This window comes from Oncorhynchus nerka, linkage group LG10, assembly GCF_034236695.1.
Source record: "Oncorhynchus nerka isolate Pitt River linkage group LG10, Oner_Uvic_2.0, whole genome shotgun sequence".
NCBI lineage: Eukaryota > Metazoa > Chordata > Actinopteri > Salmoniformes > Salmonidae > Oncorhynchus > Oncorhynchus nerka.
In genome coordinates, this window is record NC_088405.1 from 90,315,065 (window position 1) to 90,340,095 (window position 25,031).

Below are 25,031 nucleotides of genomic sequence, written 5' to 3' on the forward strand. Positions count from 1 at the left end.
CAGTACTGTCTCCCAACAGACTGTTGTCAGTACTCTCTCCCAACAGACTGTTGTCAGTTAATACCTGGTGCAGATAGACCATCACCACAGTACTGTCTCCCAACAGACTGTTGTCAGTTAATACCTGGTACAGCTGGACCATCGCCACAGTACTGTCTCCCAACAGACTGTTGTCAGTTAATACCTGGTACAGATAGACCATCACCACAGTACTGTCTCCCAACAGACTGTTGTCAGTACTGTCTCCCAACAGACTGTTGTCAGTACTGTCTCCCAACAGACTGTTGTCAGTTAATACCTGGTACAGATAGACCATCACCACAGTACTGTCTCCCAACAGACTGTTGTCAGTACTGTCTCCCAGCAGACTGTTCTCAGTTAATACCTGGCACAATTAGACCATCACCACAGTACTGTCTCCCAACAGACTGTTGTCAGTTAATACCTGGTGCAGATAGACCATCACCACAGTACTGTCTCCCAACAGACTGTTGTCAGTACTGTCTCCCAACAGACTGTTGTCAGTACTGTCTCCCAACAGACTGTTGTCAGTACTGTCTCCCAACAGACTGTTGTCAGTACTGTCTCCCATCAGTCTGTTGTCAGTTAATACCTGGTGCAGATAGACCATCACCACAGTACTGTCTCCCAACAGACTGTTGTCAGTACTGTCTCCCAGCAGACTGTTGTCAGTTAATACCTGGTACAGATAGACCATCACCACAGTACTGTCTCCCAACAGACTGTTGTCAGTACTGTCTCCCAACAGACTGTTGTCAGTTAATACCTGGTACAGATAGACCATCACCACAGTACTGTCTCCCAACAGACTGTTGTCAGTACTGTCTCCCAACAGACTGTTGTCAGTTAATACCTGGCACAATTAGACCATCACCACAGTACTGTCTCCCAACAGACTGTTGTCAGTTAATACCTGGTGCAGATAGACCATCACCACAGTACTGTCTCCCAACAGACTGTTGTCAGTACTGTCTCCCAACAGACTGTTCTCAGTTAATACCTGGCACAATTAGACCAACACCACAGTACTGTCTCCCAACAGACTGTTGTCAGTACTGTCTCCCATCAGTCTGTTGTCAGTTAATACCTGGTGCAGATAGACCATCACCACAGTACTGTCTCCCAACAGACTGTTGTCAGTACTGTCTCCCAACAGACTGTTGTCAGTTAATACCTGGTACAGAGACCATCACATCAGTACTGTCTCCCAACAGACTGTTGTCAGTACTGTCTCCCAACAGACTGTTGTCAGTACTGTCTCCCAGCAGACTGTTGTCAGTTAATACCTGGTACAGATAGACCATCACCACAGTACTGTCTCCCATCAGTCTGTTGTCAGTTAATACCTGGTGCAGATAGACCATCACCACAGTACTGTCTCCCAACAGACTGTTGTCAGTACTGTCTCCCAACAGACTGTTGTCAGTTAATACCTGGTACAGAGACCATCACCACAGTACTGTCTCCCAACAGACTGTTGTCAGTACTGTCTCCCAACAGACTGTTGTCAGTACTGTCTCCCAGCAGACTGTTGTCAGTTAATACCTGGTACAGATAGACCATCACCACAGTACTGTCTCCCAACAGACTGTTGTCAGTACTGTCTCCCAACAGACTGTTGTCAGTACTGTCTCCCAACAGACTGTTGTCAGTACTGTCTCCCAGCAGACTGTTGTCAGTTAATACCTGGTACAGATAGACCATCACCACAGTACTGTCTCCCAACAGACTGTTGTCAGTACTGTCTCCCAACAGACTGTTGTCAGTACTGTCTCCCAGCAGACTGTTGTCAGTTAATACCTGGTACAGATAGACCATCACCACAGTACTGTCTCCCAACAGACTGTTGTCAGTACTGTCTCCCAACAGACTGTTGTCAGTACTGTCTCCCAGCAGACTGTTGTCAGTTAATACCTGGTACAGATAGACCATCACCACAGTACTGTCTCCCAACAGACTGTTGTCAGTTGAAACCTGGCACAGATCGAACCATCCCCACAGTACTGTCTCCCAACAGACTGTTGTCAGTTGAAACCTGGCACAGATCGAACCATCCCCACAGTACTGTCTCCCAACAGACTGTTGTCAGTTGAAACCTGGCACAGATCGAACCATCCCCACAGTACTGTCTCCCAACAGACTGTTGTCAGTTGAAACCTGGCACAGATCGAACCATCCCCACAGTACTGTCTCCCAACAGACTGTTGTCAGTTGAAACCTGGCACAGATCGAACCATCCCCACAGTACTGTCTCCCAACAGACTGTTGTCAGTACTGTCTCCCAACAGACTGTTGTCAGTTGAAACCTGGCACAGATCGAACCATCCCCACAGTACTGTCTCCCAACAGACTGTTGTCAGTTGAAACCTGGCACAGATCGAACCATCCCCACAGTCTCCCAACAGACTGTTGTGTCTCCCAACAGACTGTTGTCAGTACTGTCTCCCAACAGACTGTTGTCAGTTGAAACCTGGCACAGATCGAACCATCCCCACAGTACTGTCTCCCAACAGACTGTTGTCAGTGAAACCTGGCACAGATCGAACCATCCCCACAGTACTGTCTCCCAACAGACTGTTGTCAGTTGAAACCTGGCACAGATCGAACCATCCCCACAGTACTGTCTCCCAACAGACTGTTGTCAGTTGAAACCTGGCACAGATCGAACCATCCCCACAGTACTGTCTCCCAACAGACTGTTGTCAGTACTGTCTCCCAACAGACTGTTGTCAGTTGAAACCTGGCACAGATCAGTAACCATCCCCACAGTACTGTCTCCCAACAGACTGTTGTCAGTTGAAACCTGGCACAGATCGAACCATCCCCACAGTACTGTCTCCCAACAGACTGTTGTCAGTACTGTCTCCCAACAGACTGTTGTCAGTACTGTCTCCCAACAGACTGTTGTCAGTTGAAACCTGGCACAGATCGAACCATCCCCACAGTACTGTCTCCCAACAGACTGTTGTCAGTACTGTCTCCCAACAGACTGTTGTCAGTACTGTCTCCCAACAGACTGTTGTCAGTACTGTCTCCCAACAGACTGTTGTCAGTTGAAACCTGGCACAGATCAGACCATCCCCACAGTACTGTCTCCCAACAGACTGTTGTCAGTACTCCCAACAGACTGTTGTCAGTACTGTCTCCCAACAGACTGTTGTCAGTTGAAACCTGGCACAGATCGAACCATCCCCACAGTACTGTCTCCCAACAGACTGTTGTCAGTTGAAACCTGGCACAGATCGAACCATCCCCACAGTACTGTCTCCCAACAGACTGTTGTCAGTACTGTCTCCCAACAGACTGTTGTCAGTTGAAACCTGCACAGATCCCAACGAGACCATCCCCACAGTACTGTCTCCCAACAGACTGTTGTCAGTTGAAACCTGGCACAGATCGAACCATCCCCACAGTACTGTCTCCCAACAGACTGTTGTCAGTACTGTCTCCCAACAGACTGTTGTCAGTACTGTCTCCCAACAGACTGTTGTCAGTACTGTCTCCCAACAGACTGTTGTCAGTTGAAACCTGGCACAGATCGAACCATCCCCACAGTACTGTCTCCCAACAGACTGTTGTCAGTACTGTCTCCCAACAGACTGTTGTCAGTACTGTCTCCCAACAGACTGTTGTCAGTTGAAACCTGGCACAGATCGAACCATCCCCACAGTACTGTCTCCCAACAGACTGTTGTCAGTACTGTCTCCCAACAGACTGTTGTCAGTTGAAACCTGGCACAGATCGAACCATCCCCACAGTACTGTCTCCCAACAGACTGTTGTCAGTTGAAACCTGGCACAGATCGAACCATCCCCACAGTACTGTCTCCCAACAGACTGTTGTCAGTTGAAACCTGGCACAGATCGAACCATCCCCACAGTACTGTCTCCCAACAGACTGTTGTCAGTTGAAACCTGGCACAGATCGAACCATCCCCACAGTACTGTCTCCCAACAGACTGTTGTCAGTTGAAACCTGGTACAGATAGACCATCACCACAGTACTGTCTCCCAACAGACTGTTGTCAGTTGAAACCTGGTACAGATAGACCATCCCCACAGTACTGTCTCCCAACAGACTGTTGTCAGTTGAAACCTGGCACAGATAGACCATCCCCACAGTACTGTCTCCCAACAGACTGTTGTCAGTTGAAACCTGGCACAGATAGACCATCCCCACAGTACTGTCTCCCAACAGACTGTTGTCAGTTGAAACCTGGCACAGATAGACCATCCCCACAGTACTGTCTCCCAACAGACTGTTGTCAGTTGAAACCTGGCACAGATCGAACCATCCCCACACTGTCTCCCAACTGTCAGTCTGTCTCCCAACAGACTGTTGTCAGTACTGTCTCCCAACAGACTGTTGTCAGTACTGTCTCCCAACAGACTGTTGTCAGTACCTGTCAGTTGAAACCTGGCACAGATCGAACCATCCCCACAGTACTGTCTCCCAACAGACTGTTGTCAGTACTGTCTCCCAACAGACTGTTGTCAGTTGAAACCTGGCACAGATCGACCATCCCCACCATCCCCACAGTACTGTCTCCCAACAGACTGTTGTCAGTACTGTCTCCCAACAGACTGTTGTCAGTACTGTCTCCCAACAGACTGTTGTCAGTACTGTCTCCCAACAGACTGTTGTCAGTTGAAACCTGGCACAGATCGAACCATCCCCACAGTACTGTCTCCCAACAGACTGTTGTCAGTACTGTCTCCCAACAGACTGTTGTCAGTTGAAACCTGGCACAGATCGAACCATCCCCACAGTACTGTCTCCCAACAGACTGTTGTCAGTTGAAACCTGGCACAGATAGAACCATCCCCACAGTACTGTCTCCCAACAGACTGTTGTCAGTTGAAACCTGGCACAGATCGAACCATCCCCACAGTACTGTCTCCCAACAGACTGTTGTCAGTACTGTCTCCCAACAGACTGTTGTCAGTTGAAACCTGGCACAGATCGAACCATCCCCACAGTACTGTCTCCCAACAGACTGTTGTCAGTACTGTCTCCCAACAGACTGTTGTCAGTTGAAACCTGGCACAGATAGACCATCCCCACAGTACTGTCTCCCAACAGACTGTTGTCAGTTGAAACCTGGCACAGATCGAACCATCCCCACAGTACTGTCTCCCAACAGACTGTTGTCAGTACTGTCTCCCAACAGACTGTTGTCAGTTGAAACCTGGCACAGATCAGAACCATCCCCACAGTACTGTCTCCCAACAGACTGTTGTCAGTTGAAACCTGGCACAGACAGACCATCCCCACAGTACTGTCTCCCAACAGACTGTTGTCAGTACTGTCTCCCAACAGACTGTTGTCAGTACTGTCTCCCAACAGACTGTTGTCAGTACTGTCTCCCAACAGACTGTTGTCAGTTGAAACCTGGCACAGATCGAACCATCCCCACAGTACTGTCTCCCAACAGACTGTTGTCAGTACTGTCTCCCAACAGACTGTTGTCAGTACTGTCTCCCAACAGACTGTTGTCAGTACTGTCTCCCAACAGACTGTTGTCAGTTGAAACCTGGCACAGATCGAACCATCCCCACAGTACTGTCTCCCAACAGACTGTTGTCAGTACTGTCTCCCAACAGACTGTTGTCAGTTGAAACCTGGCACAGATCGAACCATCCCCACAGTACTGTCTCCCAACAGACTGTTGTCAGTTGAAACCTGGCACAGATCGAACCATCCCCACAGTACTGTCTCCCAACAGACTGTTGTCAGTTGAAACCTGGCACAGATAGAACCATCCCCACAGTACTGTCTCCCAACAGACTGTTGTCAGTTGAAACCTGGCACAGATCGAACCATCCCCACAGTACTGTCTCCCAACAGACTGTTGTCAGTACTGTCTCCCAACAGACTGTTGTCAGTTGAAACCTGGCACAGATCGAACCATCCCCACAGTACTGTCTCCCAACAGACTGTTGTCAGTTGAAACCTGGCACAGATCGAACCATCCCCACAGTACTGTCTCCCAACAGACTGTTGTCAGTTGAAACCTGGTACAGATAGACCATCACCACAGTACTGTCTCCCAGCAGACTGTTGTCAGTTGAAACCTGGTACAGATAGACCATCCCCACAGTACTGTCTCCCAACAGACTGTTGTCAGTTGAAACCTGGCACAGATAGACCATCCCCACAGTACTGTCTCCCAACAGACTGTTGTCAGTTGAAACCTGGCACAGATAGACCATCCCCACAGTACTGTCTCCCAACAGACTGTTGTCAGTTGAAACCTGGCACAGATAGACCATCCCCACAGTACTGTCTCCCAACAGACTGTTGTCAGTTGAAACCTGGCACAGATCGAACCATCCCCACAGTACTGTCTCCCAACAGACTGTTGTCAGTACTGTCTCCCAACAGACTGTTGTCAGTACTGTCTCCCAACAGACTGTTGTCAGTACTGTCTCCCAACAGACTGTTGTCAGTTGAAACCTGGCACAGATCGAACCATCCCCACAGTACTGTCTCCCAACAGACTGTTGTCAGTACTGTCTCCCAACAGACTGTTGTCAGTACTGTCTCCCAACAGACTGTTGTCAGTACTGTCTCCCAACAGACTGTTGTCAGTTGAAACCTGGCACAGATCGACCATCCCCACAGTACTGTCTCCCCAGAGTACTGTCTCCCAACAGACTGTTGTCAGTTGAAACCTGGCACAGATCGAACCATCCCCACAGTACTGTCTCCCAACAGACTGTTGTCAGTTGAAACCTGGCACAGATAGAACCATCCCCACAGTACTGTCTCCCAACAGACTGTTGTCAGTTGAAACCTGGCACAGATCGAACCATCCCCACAGTACTGTCTCCCAACAGACTGTTGTCAGTACTGTCTCCCAACAGACTGTTGTCAGTTGAAACCTGGCACAGATCGAACCATCCCCACAGTACTGTCTCCCAACAGACTGTTGTCAGTTGAAACCTGGCACAGATCGAACCATCCCCACAGTACTGTCTCCCAACAGACTGTTGTCAGTTGAAACCTGGTACAGATAGACCATCACCACAGTACTGTCTCCCAGCAGACTGTTGTCAGTTGAAACCTGGTACAGATAGACCATCCCCACAGTACTGTCTCCCAACAGACTGTTGTCAGTTGAAACCTGGCACAGATCGAACCATCCCCACAGTACTGTCTCCCAACAGACTGTTGTCAGTTGAAACCTGGCACAGATCGAACCATCCCCACAGTACTGTCTCCCAACAGACTGTTGTCAGTTGAAACCTGGTACAGATAGACCATCACCACAGTACTGTCTCCCAGCAGACTGTTGTCAGTTGAAACCTGGTACAGATAGACCATCCCCACAGTACTGTCTCCCAACAGACTGTTGTCAGTTGAAACCTGGCACAGATAGACCATCCCCACAGTACTGTCTCCCAACAGACTGTTGTCAGTTGAAACCTGGCACAGATAGACCATCCCCACAGTACTGTCTCCCAACAGACTGTTGTCAGTACTGTCTCCCAACAGACTGTTGTCAGTACTGTCTCCCAACAGACTGTTGTCAGTTGAAACCTGGTACAGATAGACCATCACCACAGTACTGTCTCCCAACAGACTGTTGTCAGTTAATACCTGGTACAGCTGGACCATCGCCACAGTACTGTCTCCCAACAGACTGTTGTCAGTACTGTCTCCCAACAGACTGTTGTCAGTTGAAACCTGGCACAGATAGACCATCCCCACAGTACTGTCTCCCAACAGACTGTTGTCAGTACTGTCTCCCAACAGACTGTTGTCAGTTGAAACCTGGCACAGATAGACCATCCCCACAGTACTGTCTCCCAACAGACTGTTGTCAGTTGAAACCTGGTACAGATAGACCATCCCCACAGTACTGTCTCCCAGCAGACTGTTGTCAGTTGAAACCTGGTACAGATAGACCATCCCCACAGTACTGTCTCCCAACAGACTGTTGTCAGTTGAAACCTGGTACAGATATACCATCCCCACAGTACTGTCTCCCAACAGACTGTTGTCAGTTGAAACCTGGTACAGATAGACCATCCCCACAGTACTGTCTCCCAACAGACTGTTGTCAGTACTGTCTCCTAACAGACTGTTGTCAGTTGAAACCTGGTACAGATAGACCATCACCACAGTACTGTCTCCCAACAGACTGTTGTCAGTACTGTCTCCTAACAGACTGTTGTCAGTTGAAACCTGGTACAGATAGACCATCACCACAGTACTGTCTCCCAGCAGACTGTTGTCAGTACTGTCTCCTAACAGACTGTTGTCAGTTAATACCTGGTACAGATCGAACCATCCCCACAGTACTGTCTCCTAACAGACTGTTGTCAGTACTGTCTCCTAACAGACTGTTGTCAGTACTGTCTCCTAACAGACTGTTGTCAGTACTGTCTCCTAACAGACTGTTGTCAGTACTGTCTCCTAACAGACTGTTGTCAGTTGAAACCTGGTACAGATAGACCATCACCACAGTACTGTCTCCCAGCAGACTGTTGTCAGTACTGTCTCCTAACAGACTGTTGTCAATACCTGGTACAGATCGAACCATCCCCACAGTACTGTCTCCTAACAGACTGTTGTCAGTTGAAACCTGGTACAGATAGACCATCCCCACAATACTGTCTCCCAACAGACTGTTGTCAGTTAATACCTGGTACAGATAGACCATCCCCACAGTACTGTCTCCCAACAGACTGTTGTCAGTTGAAACCTGGCACAGATAGACCATCCCCACAGTACTGTCTCCCAACAGACTGTTGTCAGTTAATACCTGGTACAGATAGACCATCCCCACAGTACTGTCTCCCAACAGACTGTTGTCAGTTAATACCTGGTACAGATAGACCATCCCCACAGTACTGTCTCCCAACAGACTGTTGTCAGTACTGTCTCCCAACAGACTGTTGTCAGTTAATACCTGGTACAGATAGACCATCCCCACAGTACTGTCTCCCAGCAGACTGTTGTCAGTTAATACCTGGTACAGATAGACCATCCCCACAGTACTGTCTCCCAACAGACTGTTGTCAGTTGAAACCTGGCACAGATAGACCATCACCACAGTACTGTCTCCCAACAGACTGTTGTCAGTTAATACCTGGTACAGATAGACCATCCCCACAGTACTGTCTCCCAACAGACTGTTGTCAGTTAATACCTGGTACAGATAGACCATCCCCACAGTACTGTCTCCCAACAGACTGTTGTCAGTACTGTCTCCCAACAGACTGTTGTCAGTTAATACCTGGTACAGATAGACCATCCCCACAGTACTGTCTCCCAACAGACTGTTGTCAGTTGAAACCTGGCACAGATCGAACCATCCCCACAGTACTGTCTCCCAGCAGACTGTTGTCAGTTGAAACCTGGTACAGATAGACCATCCCCACAGTACTGTCTCCCAACAGACTGTTGTCAGTTAATACCTGGTACAGATAGACCATCCCCACAGTACTGTCTCCCAACAGACTGTTGTCAGTTGAAACCTGGTACAGATAGAACCATCCCCACAGTACTGTCTCCCAACAGACTGTTGTCAGTTGAAACCTGGCACAGATCGAACCATCCCCACAGTACTGTCTCCCAACAGACTGTTGTCAGTTGAAACCTGGTACAGATCGAACCATCCCAACAGACTGTTGTCAGTTGAAACCTGGTACAGATCGAACCATCCCAACAGACTGTTGTCAGTTGAAACCTGGTACAGATAGACCATCCCCACAGTACTGTCTCCCAACAGACTGTTGTCAGTTGAAACCTGGTACAGATAGACCATCCCCACAGTACTGTCTCCCAACAGACTGTTGTCTCCCTAACAGACTGTTGTCAGTTGAAACCTGGTACAGATAGACCATCCCCACAGTACTGTCTCCCAACAGACTGTTGTCAGTACTGTCTCCTAACAGACTGTTGTCAGTTGAAACCTGGTACAGATAGACCATCACCACAGTACTGTCTCCCAACAGACTGTTGTCAGTACTGTCTCCTAACAGACTGTTGTCAGTTAATACCTGGTACAGATCGAACCATCCCCACAGTACTGTCTCCTAACAGACTGTTGTCAGTACTGTCTCCTAACAGACTGTTGTCAGTACTGTCTCCTAACAGACTGTTGTCAGTACTGTCTCCTAACAGACTGTTGTCAGTACTGTCTCCTAACAGACTGTTGTCAGTTGAAACCTGGTACAGATAGACCATCACCACAGTACTGTCTCCCAGCAGACTGTTGTCAGTACTGTCTCCTAACAGACTGTTGTCAGTTAATACCTGGTACAGATCGAACCATCCCCACAGTACTGTCTCCCAACAGACTGTTGTCAGTTGAAACCTGGTACAGATAGACCATCCCCACAGTACTGTCTCCCAACAGACTGTTGTCAGTTAATACCTGGTACAGATAGACCATCCCCACAGTACTGTCTCCCAACAGACTGTTGTCAGTTGAAACCTGGCACAGATAGACCATCCCCACAGTACTGTCTCCCAACAGACTGTTGTCAGTTAATACCTGGTACAGATAGACCATCCCCACAGTACTGTCTCCCAACAGACTGTTGTCAGTTAATACCTGGTACAGATAGACCATCCCCACAGTACTGTCTCCCAACAGACTGTTGTCAGTACTGTCTCCCAACAGACTGTTGTCAGTTAATACCTGGTACAGATAGACCATCCCCACAGTACTGTCTCCCAACAGACTGTTGTCAGTTAATACCTGGTACAGATAGACCATCCCCACAGTACTGTCTCCCAACAGACTGTTGTCAGTTGAAACCTGGCACAGATAGACCATCACCACAGTACTGTCTCCCAACAGACTGTTGTCAGTTAATACCTGGTACAGATAGACCATCCCCACAGTACTGTCTCCCAACAGACTGTTGTCAGTTGAAACCTGGCACAGATCGAACCATCCCCACAGTACTGTCTCCCAGCAGACTGTTGTCAGTTGAAACCTGGTACAGATAGACCATCCCCACAGTACTGTCTCCCAACAGACTGTTGTCAGTTAATACCTGGTACAGATAGACCATCCCCACAGTACTGTCTCCCAACAGACTGTTGTCAGTTGAAACCTGGCACAGATAGAACCATCCCCACAGTACTGTCTCCCAACAGACTGTTGTCAGTTGAAACCTGGCACAGATCGAACCATCCCCACAGTACTGTCTCCCAACAGACTGTTGTCAGTTGAAACCTGGCACAGATCGAACCATCCCCACAGTACTGTCTCCCAACAGACTGTTGTCAGTTGAAACCTGGCAGTACAGATCATCCACAGTACTGTCTCCCAACAGACTGTTGTCAGTACTGTCTCCCAACAGACTGTTGTCAGTACTGTCTCCCAACAGACTGTTGTCAGTACTGTCTCCCAACAGACTGTTGTCAGTTGAAACCTGGCACAGATCGAACCATCACCACAGTACTGTCTCCCAACAGACTGTTGTCAGTACTGTCTCCCAACAGACTGTTGTCAGTACTGTCTCCCAACAGACTGTTGTCAGTACTGTCTCCCAACAGACTGTTGTCAGTTGAAACCTGGTACAGATAGACCATCACCACAGTACTGTCTCCCAACAGACTGTTGTCAGTTGAAACCTGGTACAGATAGACCATCACCACAGTACTGTCTCCCAACAGACTGTTGTCAGTTGAAACGTGGTACAGATAGACCATCCCCACAGTACTGTCTCCCAGCAGACTGTTGTCAGTTGAAACCTGGTACAGATAGACCATCACCACAGTACTGTCTCCCAGCAGACTGTTGTCAGTTGAAACCTGGCACAGATAGACCATCACCACAGTACTGTCTCCCAGCAGACTGTTGTCAGTTGAAACCTGGTACAGATAGACCATCCCCACAGTACTGTCTCCCAACAGACTGTTGTCAGTTGAAACCTGGTACAGATAGACCATCACCACAGTACTGTCTCCCAGCAGACTGTTGTCAGTTGAAACCTGGTACAGATAGACCATCACCACAGTACTGTCTCCCAGCAGACTGTTGTCAGTTGAAACCTGGCACAGATAGACCATCACCACAGTACTGTCTCCCAGCAGACTGTTGTCAGTTGAAACCTGGTACAGATAGACCATCCCCACAGTACTGTCTCCCAACAGACTGTTGTCAGTTGAAACCTGGTACAGATAGACCATCACCACAGTACTGTCTCCCAGCAGACTGTTGTCAGTTGAAACCTGGTACAGATAGACCATCACCACAGTACTGTCTCCCAACAGACTGTTGTCAGTACTGTCTCCCAACAGACTGTTGTCAGTACTGTCTCCCAGCAGACTGTTGTCAGTTGAAACCTGGTACAGATCGAACCATCCCCACAGTACTGTCTCCCAGCAGACTGTTGTCAGTTGAAACCTGGTACAGATAGACCATCCCCACATCATTGCAAATTGTCATAACACATAATTCAAAACAAAAGTAACTCTGTTGCCAGCGCTGAGCACACCCACTGCAATGTTCCTCACAAATATTACATTTGGAGATTTGTGGTCACAACTGTGGAAAGAAAAATGATTTACACGTTCTTGTGATTCTGAATGAGTAACTGACAGTCTGCTACGGTTGTTCTCTTTGGGGCAGAGGCTTGATTATCCTCACAGTGTACGTCATCGTCTGTCCTCATATTCCCTCTCCCACTACTCCATCACAGAGACGGAACTATGTCTGAGGAAGTCAGCCAGTCTCTCCTCGCTCAGTGGGCTAAAGGTACCGAGCAGGGGTTCCAGGGACTGTGGTGGTGAAAGTGAGGGAGGGAGGGAGGGAGGGAGGGAGGGAGGGAGAAAATATACACACAGTGACTGGACACCAACACACTGCCCACTGTCTGCCACACATACCATCATAGATGTGTGTTTATCACAGGTGAAAATGAAGTATGAAAGTTGTCAGTGCAGTTGAGCATCTAGACAGGGCCTGTGAAAGTACATGGACGTATGTACATCAGATGATACAATGACGACAGCTTGCTATACAACCCAGTTGATTGATTTGATATAAGGAATTCACTCACACCAAGGTGGAACTTAACTTCACTGATTCCGAGGATGTAGCAGTCCTTAATTCTTGGTGTGAGTGTCTGAGTTTCCCCGATACAGTATCTCCTTTAAACTTCAGGAAGGGCTGAGGCAGATGGCTGTTCCCTTTCCGCAAGGTGAGCAAAAATCCTGGATGAAACTTTAATTTATTCATTTACCCTTTTCTCTCCTGCCTCTCCCTTTTGATAAGCAGCTCGGCGTGCCTGTAGAGTGTTCACCCAGCAGAAATCAAAAACAGACTTCCATAAATGAACAGTTTGTCGGGGAGCCAGCCAACGTTGGGAAACACAGAGTCATCCTAAAGATGAATGGAGGGAGTGGTGACAGTCTGTTAATAGCAGGAATAATATGTCCATTTGGTTCAAACGCTCGGCACTAATTACTAGTGTATATCTCTGCTACAGCAATCACCACCCCTCTCACACAGTCACCCTGTCCCATACATCACCAGACACGGTCATAGAGATGACCTCATGTTATCTGCTTGTAATCACGTTAGCAGTGACCCTACTCCATACTGTATATGACAATGTTATCATTTATTTACAAGATATGCTGATCCAATGTTGACACCAACACACCAAAGTAAGACGTGTGTAGTCTCATGTTGGGAAGACTTCCCTGACAGCATGTGCTGATGGAAAAAAAAAAAAAAAAAGTGTGAGGAGAGGTTCATTCAACCCCAACCTTCATTGTTTTGGGATGGTAGTGGTGTGACATATTACCTCCACCTGTGCCCGTTTGGTCTCTCACGTACCCCTCTCCCCAGCCTCCTCTCCCCCTCCCCCTCCCTGTCTCTCTCTCTTCCCCTCCACCCAGCCTCCTCTCCCCCTCCCCTCCCTGTCTCTCTCTTCCCCCTCCACCCAGCCTCCTCTCCCTCTCCCATTCCCCAGCATCTCTCTTTCTACCCCCTCCCTCCTCTCTTTCTACCCCCCTCTACCCCTTTCTCTCTCTCTCCCCCCTCCCTTTCGCTTGAAGTCTCTCCCTCTCTTTCCCCGTCTCTCTCCCTTCCCCTGTATCTCTCCCTCCCCCCTCTCTCCCTCCCCTCCCTGTCCGTCCCTCTCTCCTCCTCCCTGTCTCTCTCCCTCACCTTTCCTGTCTCTCTCTCCCTCCCCTCCCTGTCTCTCTCTCCCTCCCCTGTCTCTCTCTTTCCCTCCCCTCCCTGTCTCTCTCTCCCTCCCCTGTCTCTCTCTCTCCCTCCCCCTCCCTGTCTCTCTCTCTCCCTCCCCCTGTCTCTCTTCCCCTCCCCCTCCCTGTCTCTCCCTCCCCTCCCTCCCCTCCCTCCCTCTCTCTCCCTCCCCCTCCTCTCTCTCCCTCCCCCTCGCTGTCTCTATCCCTCCCCCTGTCTCTCAATTCCTCCCTCTCCATGTCTCTGTCTTTCCCTCCTTCTCCCTCTCTCCCCTCCCTCTCCCTCTCCCTCTCTCCCCCTCCCTCCCTCCCTCTCCTCTCTCTCTCCTTCCCCACCCCATCTCTCTCTCTCCCTCCCTCTCCCTGTCTCTCTCTATCCCTCCTTCTCCCTCCCTCTCCCTGTCTCTCGCTCTCCCTGCCTTTCCCTGTCTCTCGCTCTCCTCCCTCCCCTCCCTGTCTGACCATCTTGCTCAGATCTTCAGTATCTAGACCCTCTCCTCTTCACCAGCTACAAGGACTTTCTCACTCTTTTCCTCTCTCTCTCTCTCTCTCTCTCTCTCTCTCTCTCTCTCTCTCTCTCTCTCTCTCTCTCTCTCTCTCTCAGCCCTTCTCCCCCCTTCCATTCTCGATCCCCACCGGGACCTTGTGTTTTCACTTCTAAGGTTGTCTTTCAATCCATTTCCTTTATCGCCTGCCGTAAAAAGAGCAGCAGCAGAGAATGTATATTTATTTATTTATCCCAGAGAGGCACAGGGGATTCCTGTGTGCAGCGTCTCTTGATCTCAGAGAATTGCCTGAAAGCTTTGCTCTCCATGAAGAGAATGTAGAGTTGGAGGAGGCCTCTCTCCTCTCCTCTCCCCTCCTCTCCTCTCCTCTCCTCCACTCATCCCTCCTTCTTCCCCAGGCTTTTTCTCTGCGGGTCTGGCCAGTCTCAGTCTGTTGATGTATGAATAATGAATGTTCCAGGGACACAGCAACATCAGTGATGCATCCTACCTCCATAATGAGAACCCCACTGTGGAGAGGAGGGCAGGTGAGGATCTACTGTACACTGTACAATAACAGGCTGGCTACGTTGCACATCTGACATGTCAATAAACTACGTTGCACATCTAAACATGTCAATAAACTACGTTGCACATCTAAACATGTCAATAAACTACGTTGCACATCTGACATGTCAATAAACTACGTTGCACATCTAAACATGTCAATAAACTACGCTGCACATCTGAGATGTCAATAAACTACGTTGCACATCTAAACATGTCAATAAACTACGTTGCACATCTAAACATGTCAATAAACTACGTTGCACATCTAAACATGTCAATAAACTACGTTGCACATCTAAACATGTCAATAAACTACATTGCACATCTAAACATGTCAATAAACTACGTTGCACATCTAAACATGTCAATAAACTGCCATTAAACACAATTGTTAAGCATCAGTATCAAGATAAATGTTTTGTCCTCTATAAAGGTCTGTAACACAACATGCCCGGAGTAGCAAGTACATGAGCAGGAACAGAGAGAAGAAAACTCATAGAGAAGCAGCAATGTTATGCAATGATAACTTTGTCCTCCATCTATATTCTTCTTGACCCCCATTGTCTAGTTATAGGACCCAGCGCCACTACACACTTGGTTAGTCACTCTGACCCATCCACCGGACACAAAGGCTCTAGTGTGACATGGTGACCTATCTGTGAGGAGACCTGTTCTGCTGGAGTGGACAACAGTGACCTGTATAATGACATTTGACCTAAAAGGTGAAAGATCATTGAGTAACTTTGAATGACAACATTTCCTGGAATGGGGAAGATACAGATTCTGGTAAGTAAAACAATCTGTCTGCCTTTGGTGATATGAACAAAGAAATATCTATTAATCAAATAAATTATTCATTAAAAAGAGAGAGAGAGAGAGAGAGAGAGAGAGAGAGAGAGAGAGCATGATTAATGTATCTTCCTGGGTTTACTGTATCTTCCTGGGTTTACTGTAACTTCCTGGGTTTACTGTAACTTCCTGTGTTTACGGTAACTTCCTGGGTTTACTGTAACTTCCTGGGTTTACTGTAACTTCCTGAGTTTACTGTAACTTCCTGGGTTTACTGTATCTTCCTGGGTTTACTGTAACTTCCTGGGTTTACGGTAACTAAATTTGGCCCTAACCAAAGAGTACACAGTGTACCTGACCACTGTGATTGACTGTTAAGGGAATTTTTTATCAATGATGACTAATTATGTATACATTTCAATCAGGACTGACTAATCAGAATACTAGTATGTTATTATATATGTACTAATCCGAATACTATTATGTTACTTTTTATGTACTAATCAGAATACTATTCTATATATGTATGAGTTTTCTTTCTTGATCCCAGTACTGAAAATAATGTGTGTGAACGTGGGCAAAAGTTAGAACAATGACTGTCTGTTCCTTGGTTCAAATCTTCAGACTGCTATTTGAATGCTTATCTACACAAGAAAACCTTGACTCGTAAATTATATTAAATTGGTAGGGAGACGGATGTGGGAAGGCTTGAGACACAGCCTTTGGTACTGGAACGGAGATGGCACGGGGTAGTGTTAGAACTAATGACGTCATTTTCAGTTTATAACCTGTGGTAACCTGTATTGTGGCAGTACTCTCTTGAATAAAGGCTGTTACTTGACTTTTAAGACCGGGCTCTGTCCATTCCTATAAAATAAGGGTCTTACAAATTCTTATGAATTGACAGAATGTTTCATTTTAATTGGGAATTAAAACAGAGGAATTAAATTCCTTCAACACTGACCCAAACTTAGGGAAAGCTTTGACTATGTACAGACTCAGTGAGCATAGCCTTGCTATTGAGAAAAGCTGCCGTGGGCAGAATTGGCTCTCAAGAGAAGACAGGCTATGTGCTCACTACCCATAAAATGAGGTGGAAACTGACCTGCGCTTCTTAACCTCCTGCCAAATGTATGACAATTTTAGAGACACATATTTCCCTCAGATTACGCAGATCCACAAGAATTCAAAAACAAACCCAATTTTGATAAACTCCCATTTCTACTGGGTGAAATACGACTGTGTGCCATCACAGCAGCAAGATTTGTGACCTGTTGCCACGAGAAAAGGGCAACCAGTGAAGAACAAACACCATTGTAAATACAACCCATATTTATGTTAATTTATTATCCGTTGTGTACTTTAACCATTTGCACATCGGTTATAACACTGTATGTATGCATAATATGACATTTGCAATGTCTTTATTCTTTTGGAACTTCTGTGAGTGTAATGTTTACTGTTAATAAACAGAAGTGAAATAAACAATAAAAATGATCTAATTCACTTGCTTTGGCAATGTTAACATATGTTTGCCTTGCCAATAAACCCATTTGAATTGATTTTTAGTTGTTGAGAGAATGAGCACGGTGGGGTAAAGTGATGTGGGGGTATGATGTGGGGTAGGGAGGAGCGAGGGAGGGGGGTGAACCCCGTGGGGTATGATGTGGGGCAGGGAGAGAGGAGGGATGAACCCACTGGGGTATGATGTGAGGCAGGGAGAGAGGAGGGATGAACCCAGTGGGGTATGATGTGGGGCAGGGAGAGAGGAAGGATGAACCCAGTGGGGTAAAGTGATGTGGGGCAGGGAGAGAGGAGGGATGAACACAGTGGGGTAAAGTGATGTGGGGTAGGGAGGAGGAGGGAGGGGGGATGAACCCAGTGGGGTATGATGTGGGGAAGGGAGAGAGGAGGGATGAACCCAGTGGGGTATGATGTGGGGCAGGGAGAGAGGAGGGATGAACCCAGTGGGGTATGATGTGGGGCAGGGAGAGAGGAGGGATGAACCCAGTGGGGTATGATGTGGGGCAGGGAGAGAGAGGGAGGGATGAACCCAGTGGGGTATGATGTGGGGCAGGGAGAGAGGAGGGATGAACCCAGTGGGGTATGATGTGGGGCAGGGAGAGAGGAGGGATGAACCCAGTGGGGTATGATGTGAGGCAGGGAGAGAGGAGGGATGAACCCAGTGGGGTATGAAGTGAGGCAGGGAGGGAGGAGGGATGAACCCAGTGGGGTATGATGTGGGGCAGGGAGAGAGGAGGGATGAACCCAGTGGGGTATGATGTGGGGCAGGGAGGGAGGAGGGATGAACCCAGTGGGGTATGATGTGAGGCAGGGAGAGAGGAGGGATGAACCCAGTGGGGTGATGAAGTGAGGCAGGGAGGAGGAGGGGGATGAACCCAGTGGGGTATGATGTGGGGCAGGGAGGAGGAGGGATGAACCCAGTGGGGTATGATGTGGGGCAGGGAGAGAGGAGGGATGAACCCAGTGGGGTATGATGTGGGGTAGGGAGGAGCGAGGGAGGGGGAGAGAGAGGGGGGTGAACCCAGTGGGGTATGATGTGGGGCAGGGAGGAGCGAGGGATGAACCCAGTGGGGTATGATGTGGGGTAGGGAGGAGCGAGGGAGGGGAGAGAGAGGGGGGATGAACCCAGTGGGGTATGATGTGGGGCAGGGAGGAGCGAGGGAGGGGGAGAGAGGGGGGGGGTGAACCCAGTGGGGGTATGATGTGGGGCAGGGAGGAGCGAGGGGGATGAACCCAGTGGGGTATGATGTGGGGCAGGGAGAGAGGAGGGATGAACCCAGTGGGGTTTGATGTGGGGCAGGGAGGAGCGAGAGAGTGGGAAAGAGAGAGAGGAGAGAGATGGAGGAGAGAGATTGAGGAGAGAGAGGGAGGAGAGAGAGGGAGGAGAGAGATGGAGGAGAGAGATGGAGGAGAGAGATGGAGGAGGGAGATGGAGGAGAGAGATGGAGGAGAGAGATGGAGGAGGGAGATGGAGGAGAGAAAGAGAGGAGAGAGATGGAGGAGAGAGAGGGAGGAGAGAGATGGAGGAGACAGTTGAAGGAGAGAGAGGGGGAGAGAGATGAAGGAGAGAGAGGGAGGAGAGAGATGGAGGAGGGAGATGGAGGAGAGAGATGGAGGAGAGAAAGAGAGGAGATAGATGGAGGAGAGAGAGGGAGGAGAGAGATGGAGGAGGGAGATGGAGGAGAGATGGAGGAGAGAAAGAGAGGAGATAGATGGAGGAGAGAGAGGGAGGAGAGAGATGGAGGAGACAGTTGAAGGAGAGAGAGGGGGAGAGAGATGAAGGAGAGAGAGGGAGGAGAGAGATGGAGAGAGAGAGAGAGAGAGAGACGGAGGAGAGAGAGGGAGGAGGGAGATGGAGGAGAGAGAGGGAGGAGAGAGGGAGGAGAGAGATGGAGAGAGATGGAGGAGAGAGATGGAGGAGACAGTTGAAGGAGAGAGAGGGGGAGAGAGATGAAGGAGAGAGGGAGGAGAGAGATGGAGAGAGAGATGGAGAGAGAGAGAGAGAGACGGAGGAGAGAGAGGGAGGAGAGAGATGGAGGAGAGAGAGGGAGGTTGTTCCTCCTCTGTCAGAGATCCATCAGCTAATGGAGGTCTTGAGTTCTGTCTCTTCACCTTCTGTGTTATTCACCCCCCCCCACACACACACACACTCACTCACTCACTCACTCACTCACTCACTCACCTGCTATGCAGTGTGTGTATGCAATCGATGTGAATCCAAGATGTGTGGTTGGGTACAGTAATCCTATAGTGATAAATGAATATCCGTAGGAAAGAGGAGAAAGCACATAGGACTGAAATAGGAGAAATAGGACTGAAACTCATTGGTGGCAGTAAGACATCTGCGGCTCTGGTTTGATTGGGCCTTGAGGCCAGGAATGGGAAAATAACCTTTCCATATAACTCCACGCACACACACACGTGCACACACACGTGCACACACACACACACACACACACACGTGCACACACACACACACACACACATACACGTGCACACACACATTCACACATGCACATACACACGCACACACTTGCGCTCACACACACACACACATATGCATGCACACATTCACACACACACATACACGTGCACACACACATTTACACATGCACATACACGCGCACACACTTGCGCTCACACACACACACACATATGCATGCACACATTCACACACACACACATGCACACGCTCTCCGTCTGCAGCCTGGCTGATCAATAACCCAGGGCAGGGCACATCTGTCTAATTAAGAAGGCCTTTCTCATTGAGCCTTGTTTATGAAAGCAAACTCATCATGACGTCTGCAGCGCCTGACTCTTCACTAACCCTTTCCATTATGTGAGAGTCTCAACGTTTATTACACAACTGGCAGTGGGATTCAAATTGCGCAACATCACAGGGCTAGTGAAATGTGCTTGATGTTACTGCTAACTCTACAACACACAGACGATCTGGGTCCTTTCCCCCCCTCGTATTCAGGACCCCATGGTGCTTTGCAGCCAGGGCCTGAAACAGTTTGGGATCAGCAGAAAGAGCGTTTTAACAAGCTAATCAGATCGGAGTGGCTCAAATCACATATGCACAATGAGAAAAGGCACTTATTTTCTGCTGAGGACCGTAAATGAAAACGATGAATCAATTACATGCAAAGCGCATTTCAATGAATAACTTGGGAAGTCATCATTAATATGTTAATTAAGGGAACTGGCTGGGCAGATTCACCATGCTATTAGGCTGTGATGAGTTTGTATAGTGTGTGTTTTTTGAATGTGTATTTTGTGAGATTTATTATAACAGCTTCACCAAAATGACGAGCACATCAATAGTTTCACAGACAAGAGGGAACTTTAATTAAATATTGTGAAAGTTGAAAAGCTATTTTACATTTTCAAAGTTGAAACAACAAAAAAAGTATAATCGTTACAGTAGTTTATTTTCCTCTTCTCCCTATCGATCAATATATAACTGATCTGTGTGTCCAGTCAAACACAAGGCTTGGTAGCAAGGAGAGATGGGATGGAAGGGATGATAATAGGACTCAGAGAACAATGTTTTCATTGACCAGGTGACCACCTCCCCGACAGGGACGGCACTATTCTCCTGGCTGGACGGTTACACAGTAAACCTCAAACTCATCTGTCCCTATCCCCAAACACAGGAGAACTGAGTCACAATGCAGATACACTGAAATCAGCATTACACAACTGCATTTTACAACAGACTCCCTCGTCTTCAGAATCCTCAGTTTAAATGTTCCCTCTCTCCTATGAAGTCACATTACAAAATATCCTTCAGCAATAAAAAAATAAAATAAAATGCCATGTTCTCTTTCAGAGGACTGATGACACACACACACACACACACACACACACACACACACACACACACACACACACACACACACACACGAAAGAGTACAAAGAGTGGTCATGTGACCCATGTCAGAGATAAACTGGTGCTCATTTTGTATATAAAGGGAGTGGAAAAAGGGGGTGTCAGAAGAGAGGGGGAGTCAGAAGAGAGGGGGAGTCAGAAGAGAGGGGGAGTCAGAAGAGAGGGAGGAGTCAGAAGAGGGGGAGTCAGAAGAGAGGGGGAGTCAGAAGAGAGGGGGAGTCAGAAGAGAGGAGGAGTCAGAAGAGAGGGGGAGAGAAGGGGAAGTCAGAAGAGAGGGAGGAGGGGAAGTCAGAAGAGAGGGGGAGTCAGAAGAGAGGGAGGAGTCAGAAGAGAGGGGAGTCAGAAGAGAGGGAGGAGTCAGAAGAGAGGGGGAGTCAGAAGAGAGGGGGAGTCAGAAGAGAGGGAAGAAGAGAGGGAGGAGTCAGAAGAGAGGGGGAGTCAGAAGAGAGGGGGAGTCAGAAAGAGAGAAGGAGGGGGAGTCAGAAGAGAGGGGGAAGTCAGAAGAGAGGAGGAGTCAGAAGAGAGGAGGAGTCAGAAGAGAGGGAGGAGTCAGAAGAGAGGGGGAGTCAGAAGAGAGGAGGAGTCAGAAGAGAGGGGGAGTCAGAAGAGATGGGGGAGTCAGAAGAGAGGGGGAGTCAGAAGAGAGGGAGGAGTCAGAAGAGAGGGGGAGTCAGAAGAGAGGGAGGAGTCAGAAGAGAGGGAGGGGTCAGAAGAGTGGGAGGAGTCAGAATGGTGGGTGGGGGTCAGAAGGGGGAGGAGTTAGACGAGTGGGAGGAGTCAGACGAGAGAGGGGAGTCAGAAGAGTGGGGGGAAACAGAAGAGTGGGGGGAAACAGAAGAGAGGGAGGAGTCAGAAGAGAGGGAGGAGTCAGAAGAGAGGGAGGAGTCAGAAGAGGGCAGTAGTAATTGTCTAAGGGTGTAAAATGACTTGTGTTACAAATGATTGTGCTGTCATTTAGAAGGGTTCATAATCACATCTGTTTTTAGTACCATTACCTTTCTCTAATAGAATCACACTGTAAATAGAATATGTTTTACCATCAACCCTTAGCTGTGGAGGTCTATATATATATATATATATATATATATATCCTTATAGACGGAGGGAATATCCCTGAAGATGAGAGATGAACATGAAGGGAAGGGTCGGCTTCAGATGAGCAAGGCAGTACACTACACTCCTCTCCTCCTCTCCTCCTCTCCTCCATACCAGCTCCCCTCCAGCTGCTCAACACATTAAATATTTATCCTCCCTTCTATTCTCAGTTATCTCGTCTCAGTGTCCTCCCCCCGTCAGTCAACCAGCCCATCCACCTCCCTCCCTCCCCTCCCTCCCTCCCTCCCTCCCTCCCCTCCCTCCCTCCCTCCCTCCCTCCCTCCCTCCCTCCCTCTCTCTCCTCTGTTATTTCTGGCTCCCCCTATCTCTGCTGTGCCATGCCAAGTGCTCCCTGCGGCAGGGGAAACAGTGAAACATCGCTCAGGGCTCAGGGATAAGGAACAGTTCCACTTGTGTTCCCCCCTCTCTATATGTTGCTTGTTGCACCCATTTTAAAGTATGTTAGCAGAGCACTGATGTGGTCTCTACTCTACACTGATGTCTGTGGGTTTGCATTGTTAAGGCATCTAAACTGCTGGTTCAGATTTTGGTGAGACAACGGAGGGGAAAGTGAAAATAAGATAGAAGATATGAAGAAAATATTTTCATATTTTTTCCCCCAAAAAAATGGTCTTCCTGCTTTCAGCACACAAATTCATGGCTAGAAAGAGAACCCACATGCCTAATGTTTGTTTTTAAATAGTATACGGGTTTTTTTAAGCCCCCAAAAATCTAAGCAAAGAAGAAATTCAAATGATATACTTATATAATCTCTTTACTATAAGAATAATATACTACCTTTACCATATGATAAAACAAACGCAAAATCAAGACACATTTTTTTTTTCTTCATTAACTTCCAAAATGATACAAAAAATAGACAATGGCTTTTAGGGTGGATGGAAAATGGAAGTATGGCTTAAAACAACAACGTAAAAAATTAAATGTATCAAAATTCACACCTAAACACGGAACATGGTAGACAACCAAATAAAAAACTGATCGGCACTGTCACAAAATGCAAACATACACATGAAGGATGTGGAAGAAGCAACATGTAGAAATTGAGGAGAGATAGTACATTATTAATGTGGATTAGGTAACATTCTGTTTCTCCCATCTTAACTATTTAAACTCTCCGAGCTAAAGTTGATGGGATCATTTTGAGTATGTAGTAAACATGACATCCGTGACACTCAAGCTGCCGTGAGACTTCTTTAAATGTATAAATATATCTTAAACAATGACTTTGGCAAAATTAAAAGAAACATCACATACATGTATTACTATATACAAAAACACACATCACACGAGAAAAAAAAAGGAAGAAAGACAATTGAAAAGATTGGATTCAGATATTTTTTGCTGGGCATCTGAGGATTAGGTCACTGTTACAGTGCTGGGTAATCCATGTATCACCACGTCGACTGGGACACCACTAAACACCTCATGTTGACTCATTAGTCTGTCTATAAAGTGTCTCCCAGTTTGACCAGATCTCAGATCCTCAACTGTTGTACGGTAACAAGGAGGAACAAGAGAAACATTTTGAATGGGCGACCCATGACCCCCATGACCCCATGACCCCCATGACCCCAGTTTCATGGTGAGGAACACAACAAACCAAAAACTATCAAGGAATAATTCATACAAAGAAAAATAACTCAACACAATATAGCAAAAGTGAAATGGCGACATCCTTTTAAAACATATGGTTTCCTTCATTGAGATTTCATGGTGGATGGCAGAGAGAGAGAGAGAGAGAGAGAGAACACTTTAACAAGAGGGTTTCTAATGTACAGTTACAGGGCACTGCTGAGCGGCTCCACAGCAAGATTGCGGTCCAATAGACCAACCACACAGTAGAGACACTGTTGGTATCCAGAGCAGGTTCAGGCTCTCTAACTCTGACAACCACCTAGGAGCTTGGACACGATCGGTGCACTTACAGCCAACATGGAGTGAATGGCCGGCTATGTGTCATCATGGATAAATCACTTCTTTCTGTGGTGCCGAGTGAGCGCTTCTAGTCGTAGCGATGGAGTTCTCTGCTAGGCATGATGGAGTTCTGCTAGGCATGATGGAGTTCTGCTAGGCATGAGAGGGAGAGAAATGTGTAGGCGCTGTTTGTAGCGACCAAAAGAACTCAAAAGCAGAGAGTTTCTGCAATGATGCATGGTTAGTGCTACCTAGCGTGTCTTTCTGTGCCTTAGGGTTAGTTAGGGAATGTGGCATCGTCTCTATCCAGCACACTGTAGTACAAAACAAATGTCTAAATGTCTGGTTTGGCTAGTCTTGATTCATGAGTACAGCAATTGTATAAATCTAATTCAGTATTTACTATTTAACTCACATTTTAATGTCTTCTATCATTCACAATTTATTAATTTATCTTTTTCAGATTCATAAATAAAAAATCTCTCTAATATTTTCACTTGTGTATATTACACATTGAAGATGGGAAATACATA

At 47.7% G+C, this 25,031-nt stretch overlaps 1 protein-coding gene across 10 annotated transcripts in view; it reads right to left on the reverse strand.

Annotated features, from left to right (window-relative positions):
- Nucleotides 1-23,319: 23,319 nt before the first annotated feature.
- LOC115119506 (transcription factor COE1-A-like) overlaps nt 23,320-25,031 on the reverse strand; it is a 389,994-nt gene continuing 388,282 nt past the window's right edge. For all 10 annotated transcript variants that reach the window (XM_065023924.1, XM_065023922.1, XM_065023916.1 and 7 more), the window contains one exon: nt 23,320-25,031. This exon is cut by the window's right edge. The gene's annotated coding sequence lies outside the window, so the exon portion shown is untranslated.